Below are 8671 nucleotides of genomic sequence, written 5' to 3' on the forward strand. Positions count from 1 at the left end.
AGGGATTCACATCACTTACCTATGAAGTTTTATTGACATATAGTTATTTAGGACCCTCTCCAGACACTGAATCTCTTTACTTAATACTCTTGATATATTCTAACTATAAATGTTTGCAATATTCCTGACATATTATTACTCATCTAATAGATGTTATATCTGAAGATTGTTTTCTCTGTAAAGATTATGTTAATCCATTTCAATAAGATAGATGTAAACACTGTTCTTTGAAAATAGGCCTCATCATGATGTTTATAGTTATTTTGTATAAACTTCTTTGCATTGACTATTCTGTTTTGCATGCTATAGTAAAGACCAAACTTCCTTGCCAGCTGAATTATATGTGTAATGAACTTGCATCAGATCTTTCACTTTTGAAAATTAGTAGTAATAAGTTGAACACAGTAATTTTAAATTTTTTGTCATTTACAAATAGATTTTTGTTTACTCTCATGCTTCCCTGAAAGTGCTTGCTACTCTGCCAAAGAGACTCATGGCAAAGGGCTACACCAGGTACTCTTGGCCTCTCTCCCTTATTGGCATAGCCTTAAAGTCATTCTTGCCTGTTTAAATGCGGTGTGATTTTTGCTTTGACAAGACCTAAGATTAATTATGGAGGCAAAGTTTATAAAGCCCTGTTGAGAAAATTGTCATGTATTCCTATGTACCGGAGTTCTAGCTTCATAGATGAGCAAGGAAGGTTTTTCTTGACAGGCTCAGGAAATTTAGGATTTTGGGGGGCCTTGAAAACAGAGAAATTCACCCAGAGAAATTCACTGCAGGTGACATATAGATAGTTCTAGGATTAGCTGCCTAGCCTCAAGAGATTTTAAAAGTCCAATCTGAGATTTCTGATGAAAATTTATAGCAAAGCAAACATAAAAAGGCCTATGTGGTAAATCACCATGCTTGCTTCACCTATATAAGTAATTAGACCAAAACCAATTAAATTAGTTTTATTTTATGATCAAGATAAATATTTCTTTGAGATAATCTTTGATGAAAAGGAGGGGAATCTATAGAGAGAAACATTTTTTCTTTTTTTTTTTTTTCTTTTCTCACTGTCTTTGATCAGGTCTTTATTTAAAATTAGCTGTCCAGAATGATTGAGTTTTATGGAATAAACAAATACAAGTTTTTAGGCAGCGAGCTTCTTCTCTTACGTGGTAGGTTTCTTTTCTGCAGGTTTCTTGTCAGCTGCTGGTTTCTTGGTAGCTGCAGCCTTTTTTCCTACCACAGGGTTTCTTCAGCTTTTTCACACCAACAGCTTTCTTTCCTTTCTTCCCTACCATGGGCTTCTTGCCTGGAACCCCCTTCTCCTCTGATTTGGCTTCTAAGGCTGCTGCCGACTTATCCATCCGGAGTTTGTGATTCTTGGCCTGGCGAAGAATGGTGTTCCGGCGCATGGTCTTTGCATACGGGTTTAGCTTCAACATGATTCCAAGGTTCTTCAGTGGATTCTTCTTCAGGACTCTACGATGAATCTTCTTGCGTGGTGCTTGGAGGGCTCTTTGGATCTCTGGGCTTTTCAAGATTCTGCTGAGGTCTGTATTGAGCATCTTATGCATGGGAAGGTTGTAGTTACTCTTGAGGGAGGCAGCCTTATGCCAAGTGCCATACAGATCATCTAACTTGCAGAAAGCACTTTCAGTCCAAATGCGGAAACGTCCCACATGCCCACCAGGAGCAAGTTTCAGAATGTTCAGTTTGCTTACATTAAGTAAAGTAATTCCAGGGATGTTTCTGAAGGCCTTGATGATACCGTTGTCTTCATTGTAGATGATGCAGGGTCCCCTGCACTGGATGCGAGAGGGTTTCTCATTTTGCCCTTGCCAGCTCTCATTCGCTGAGAGGCATAGACCTTTTTGATATCATTCCAGGCTTTAAGTTTCTTAAGAAGCAAAACCGCCTCCTCGGTCTTCTTGTAGCCTTCAACTTTATCTTCAACCACCAAAGGAAGTTCAGGAACTTCCCCAATACGATGACCTTTAGACATGACCAGTGCTGGTAAGGTTTAGGCAGCCAGGGCAGAGCAGATGGCCTATCGCTTTTGTGTTGTGTTCACTTTGCGGTGCCAACGGCGCCAGGTTTTGGTTGGTGCAAACATGCGGCCTTCACGACACATATTTCCAAAAGCACACCCTGGCCAGAACGGTGAGGCCCATCACCTCGAACTCTGGGAATTCCAGCCACGGCTCTGCCAGTACCCCAAGACTCAGCACTGGTTTGATGACCTGATAATTCACTGACAGCATATGGCTGTCTGTTGTTTTTGTGCAAGTTGGTGTGAACAAAGTTCACGATATCGGGTCGAAAGGGAGCCTTAAACACAGCAGGCAAGGTAACATTTTTGCCCGATGATTCCCCCTTTTCGGAGTACACAGATATCAACGGACGAGCTCACGCCATCGCGGGGAGGGGAGAGGGCCACTGAGAAATATTTTTTCAATAAAAAATCTGTAACATATCCTTTTAGACTATCAGATAGATTCTGATCCTGTTTGTTATCTTTGTGCTATTTCACACTTCTCTATAAATTTCAGGTAACTGATGGATATGCAAATCAGAGAAGTGGGGACTTTCTCTCCCACTGTGGAAAACCCAGTTGTTGTTTTTATGTACCGGTTAATAAATTTAATCTATATATTTATTATGAGAACACATTATGTTCTATTTTCAGCAAATTTCAATCAAACAAATCATACAATATTATCAATTATAGACACCGCATTATACATTCAATCCTCAGAACTTATTCATTTTATAACTGAAAAGTTGTACTCTTTTACTAGCCTCTGCCTACTTCCCCAACCCCACAGTCCCTGGAAACCACTATTCTACTTTCTCTATAAGGTCAACTTTTTTTTTTTTGTTTTCATTTTAGGTTACACATGTAAGAGATACTGCATTTATCTTTCTCTGTCTTGTTCATTTTACTTAGTATAATGCCCTCCAGATTTATCCACATGGCAGATGATAGGATTTCCTTCTTTTTAAAGATGTGAACAAAAGTTGTTTCCAAAGCTTGGCTATTGGGATCCCTGGGTGGTGCAGTGGTTTGGCGCCTGCCTTTGGCCCAGGGCGCGATCCTGGAGACTCGGGATCGAATCCCACGTCGCGCTCCTGGTGCTTGGAGCCTGCTTCTCCCTCTGCCTGTGTCTCTGCCTCTGTCTGTGTGTGTGTGTGTGTGTGTGTGACTATCATAAATAAAAAAATAAAAAATAAAAAATATTCAAAGCTTGGCTATTGTCAATAATCCTGCAAAGAACATGGTATTGCAAATATCAGTTCAAAATCCTGATTTCAACTTCTTTGGATACAGACCCAAAACTGGAATTGCTAGATCATATGGCAGTTCTATTTTTAATTTATTGAGAAATGTACATATTGTTTTTCATAGTAATTATAGCAGTTTACATTCCCACAAATGTGTACAGGGTTCCTTTCATTCTATATTCTTATAAACATTTGCTATCTCTTGTCTTTTCGACAATAGCCATTTTAATAAGTGTTAGGTAATATCTCATTGTGGTTTTGATTTGCATTTCCCTAATAAGAACAGATATTGAACACCTTTTCATGTACCCATTGGCCATCAGTATGTTTTCTTTGTTTGGAAAGCTGTCTATTCAGATCCCTTATTCATTTTTTATTGTTTTTTTTTTTTTTCTATTGAGTTATACGATTCTTTGTATAATTTGGGCATTAACTCCTTGTTGGCTATGTGGTTTGCCAGTATTTTCTCACATTCCATCAAAATGATAGTTTCGATGGTTGATGGTTTTCTTTGCTGTGTAGAAGTTTTTTAGTTTTAGTCCACTTGTTTATTTTTGCTTTTTTTGACATTGTATTTTGTGTCAAATCAAAGATCAATATCAACATAAAGGAGTTTATCTCCTATGTTTGTTTTCAGTAGTTTTATGGTTTCAGGTCCTATATTTAGGTTTTAAATCATTTTTAGTTATTTTTTTGTGTATGGTGTAAAATAGGAATCCAATTTTATTCTTTTGCAAGTGGATAGCAGTTTTCCCAACTTCCCAGTTTTACTTGTATAGTCTTGACTCCTCTGTTTAAAACTAATTGATGATATATAGATAGGTTTATTTCTGGGTTCTCTACTCTGTTCTATTGATCTATGTGTCTGTGCCATTACCACACCATTTAGATTACTATAGCTTTATAGAATAGTTTGAAATCAGCAACTGTGTTGCCTCCAATTTTGTTCTTCTCTTTCAAGATTGTTTGGCTATTTGGGGTCTTTTGTGGTCTTACATATATTTTAGTATTTTTTGTTCTATTTCTATGAAAAGTGCCATTGGAATTTTGATAGGGATTCCTTGAGTTTAAAGATTGTTTTGTGTATTATGAACATTTTAACAAAATTAACTATTCCAATCCATGAACATAGTATGTCTTTCCATTTATTTGTATCCTCTTCAATTTATTTTACCAATGACCCATAGTTTGCAGTATGGAGATCTTTCATCTCTTTGGTTAAATTTTATCCAAAGTATTTTATCATTTTGATGCTATTTTAAGAGAGATTGTTTTATTAATTGTTTTATATATTTTATCATTAGTGTGAAGAAACACATCTGATTTCTGATACTTATTTTGTATCCTGCAACTTTACTGAATTTTTTTGCTTACATTAAACTTTTTTTTTTTGCATGTGGCATCTTTATAGTTTTCTATATATAAGATCATGTCATCTGAAAACGGAAACCTTACTTTTCCTTTCTTATTTGAAAGCTTCTAGTACTATGTTGAATGAAAGTGCTGACAGCGGGCATCCTTGATCATTCCTGAACATAAGGAAAAACTTTTGGCTTTTTAATGTCAAGTATGATATTAGATGTGGGCTTCTCATACATGGCCTTTATTGTGTTGGAGTCTGTTCATTCTTTATGAAGTTTGTTGAGAGGTTTTTTTGTTGTTGTTTTGTTTTTTTTTTTACTATAAAGAAGGTTGCATTTTGTCAAATGCTTCTTCTGCATTTATTTAGATGATGGCATGATTTTGATCCTTCATTTTGTTAATGTGGTATAGCACCTTTGTTGATTTGCAGATGTTGAACTATAGTTGCCTCTATGAAATAAGTCCCACTTGATTATGATCCTCTTAATACACTGTTGAATTTGGTTTGATGATGCTTGTTGAGAGATTTGTCATTTTTATAGATCAGGAATATTGCCCTATAATATTCTTTTTGTATGTCCTTGTATGGTTTGGCATCAGAGTAGTGCTGCCCTTGAAAAATGTGTTTAGAATTCATCTCTCCTAAAAAAAAAAAAAAAATTCATCTCTCCTAAAAAAAAAAAAAAAAAAGAATTCATCTCTCCTCTTTAATTTTTGGAAGAGTTTGAGAAGGATTGGTATTAATTCTTCTTTAAATACTTGGTAGAAAAAATAAATAAATAAATAAATACTTGGTAGGATTCACCGGTGAAGCCATTTGGTCCTGCACTTTTGTTTGTTGGGAGCGTTTTGATAATTAATTCAATGTCTTTATCAGTAATTGTTCTGTCAGATTTATTATCTATAGTGTTTGTACTACAGACCTAGCTAGACACAGAAACATTTCTTGTTAACTAAGATTTCCTTTGATTACAAAAACAATCTTAATCATAAATGCACCTAAACTATATAATGTGTCTACTCCTCTCTTTAAATATGTAAGGTGAAATCACCCTACTAGGCTGATCTTCAAATCTGGATGCTCTTCCTAATGCATGAATTCCTAATGATGAATAAAATCAGTTCTCTACTTGTTTAGCTTGTGTCTTTAATGGAGTTAATTCTACCATCCAAGACAAACGGTTTCAGATTATGAGATTGCTTTTAATCTAACCATATGATATTGTCATCATGTCATTAATCATTCACTATTTAGTATATTACTTGAAGGATTTTTGTAAATGCCTTTTGTCAAGATGAGGTAGCCTCACTTATTGTGAGTTTTCCACAGCTTTTAACCATGAATAGTGTTGAATATTGTTCATTGATTTTTGTTTGCATTCATTGAGATGATCATGTTCATTTGCAAATGTTAAAGCAAGCTTGAAATATGAGAATAATAACCTCATTCATATGAAACAAAATCTTTTTAGATATTTGCATTAATATTTATGAGGAATATTGATCTTTGGATATGTTTGCTTGTAATGCTTTTGTTAGGTTTTGGTATAAGGATAATGCTGATCTCAAAAATAAGTTGGAAGTATTCCCTCCTTTTTAATTTTTTTTAAATTTTAGTCACTTTAGTATCATTTATTTTTTAAATGTTTGATATAATTACCAGTATAGTCATCTTATCCTTGAATTTCCTTTCTGTGGGAAAACATTTAATTACAAACTACTAAAATATTTAACAGGAATAAGTTTATCCATGTTTCTCTTATTTCAAAAGTGATTTGTATCTTCATGGAATTTACCTCCTCTAACTTGTGATTGTCAAAAAATTAATTGGCACAAAGTTGTTGTAATATTACCCTAAAATGCACTTAGCATATGCAAGATTGTAGATAATATTCCTCTTTGAATTCCCAATTTTGTAATTTTTGTATTTGTGTTCTCTCTTCCTCTCTCTCTCCCTCGCACTCTTTCACTCATTCTATTAAATGCTTATTTTTTCATTAACTTTTAAAATAGTAGTTTCAGGGGGTTCCTGGGTAGCTCAGTCATTTGGGAATATGCCTTCCGCTTGGGTCATGATTCCAAAGTCCTGGATCCAGAGCCAGGAGCCCCACACTAGGCTCCCTGCTCAGTGAGGAGTCTGCTTCTCCCTCGCCCTAATGCCTCTTCCCTCTGCTCATGTTCTCTCTCTCTCTCACTTCCTCTCTATCTGCTCTCTATTTCAAATGAATAAATAAAATCTTTAAAAATAAATAAAATAGTAGTTTGGGTTTCATTGATTTTTGCAATTAACTTTAATTTCTTCCTTCTACTTACTTTATTCTTTTTGATAGCTTCTTAAAGTAGAAGCTCACATAATAAAGTTAGCCTCTCTCTTTTAATGTAAACACTGACAATTTCTAAGCACTGGTTTAGCTACATTTGTAAATTATTACCTTGTGTTTTTACTGTCAATTACTTTAAAATATTTTTAATTTTTCATTTTGATTTCTTCAACCTGTTATTTTTCTAAAGTGTGCTGTTTAATTTCTAAAAGCTATTTGCTACTGATTTCTGATTTAATTACACTGTGGTCAGATAAAATGCTGATGTGATTTGTCTCTGAATAAAATACAATGTTTTATGGTCTGTGTTGGTCAAAATCTCAGTAATTTGAAAAATTCGCATTCTGTAGTTTTTGCTAATTGTGCAACTTTTCTTTTAATCCAGTTGTGTCTTTATGTTGGTAGTACACTTCTTATTGGCAGAATATATTTGCATTTTGTTTCTCTAATCAGCCTGATAATAGCTGGTTTTAAATTATATTATACTGGCCATTTTTAATGTAATGATATGCTTGATTTTTAGGTCCACTGTCTAGCTATCTGTTTTCTACTTATTTCACTTGTTCTTTATTTCTTCCTTCTTGATTTCTACCTCTTTTTTTGGAAAAAAAAAAAGTATATTTTTAGATTATATTCCTCTGTATTTTTATCTTTCTAGCTCTAGTCATGGTTTTAGTTTATTTTACAAATGTACTTATTTATTTCATTGCTGCCACTGAGATTACAATATCCATTCTGAATTTATCACATATCTCTTACATTAATATTATGTAATTTTATATATAGGGTAAGAATCATATAGTAATATACAACACATATATCAGAGTCAAAATCTAATAAACAAATTACTTCAGTTCAGAAAATAATATATTCATGACAAAATGATGGGTAAGTACTAAATCGTAATGAGAAACAAAGAGAGGAAGACATAAAAGGTGAACATCATTAATGTGCTAAAAGAAAAAAAGTTTTTAAAAAGGCATTTTTATCCTCTAATTTAATAGTTATGGGTAGCGTAAAATTCAGAATGAGTAAAATTTTCTTGCTTCTGTACATGCCTAGTAATTCTTACTGTATGACTGATGTTATGGATGCTATTGTTAAAATTATATTCCTATCTGCCTTTCAACAGTTTTAAGTTTGTCCTGCTTGAAAAATAATTTACTGGTGATTGCCAATACTTGTTTTTAAGGTTTCTTAGAAATCTTAGTTTAGTTCTATCTATAAGAAAGATTACAGTACCTCTACTTTTGAGATCTTGCCTTTCTAGGGCTTAACTAAATACACATGTTGTTCAGTAGGATTTCCTCACTCTGTATGGTCAGAAATCCAAAGTGTTACTTGTATCTGATCCCAGAACCTCTATCCTGAACATGTTTAGTCAATCATTGTGCAGAAATTCCAAGGAGACTTATTTGTATACTCATGGAGTTTCCTTTCTGTGTGTTTCTCATTTCTGCTAAGTTGCACATTTCTGCTAAGTTTCTATTTCAGTTATCCTAAACTCTGATCAGTTTTCTCTGCTCAAATAATACATATGCTCTTTGTCTGGGCTCCACTTCTCTGTGTTTTTTTAAATGCCTTAAAGAGAAAGTTGGAATGAATGAAGAGCTCACTTTGTGTGTTTCCTTTCTTTCAAGAACCAGGGATCCATGCTATGTATTGTGAAATAGTTGATTCATATATATATTTTGCAGTTAACAATTGTTTAC

General features: G+C 34.1%; 1 pseudogene; it reads right to left on the reverse strand.

The window, feature by feature from the left end:
• Positions 1-1138: 1138 nt before the first annotated feature.
• Positions 1139-2418, reverse strand: LOC100856119 (annotated as a pseudogene).
• Between the last annotated feature and the right edge of the window lie 6253 nt (positions 2419-8671).

Source organism: Canis lupus, chromosome 11, assembly GCF_011100685.1.
Source record: "Canis lupus familiaris isolate Mischka breed German Shepherd chromosome 11, alternate assembly UU_Cfam_GSD_1.0, whole genome shotgun sequence".
Lineage (NCBI taxonomy): Eukaryota > Metazoa > Chordata > Mammalia > Carnivora > Canidae > Canis > Canis lupus.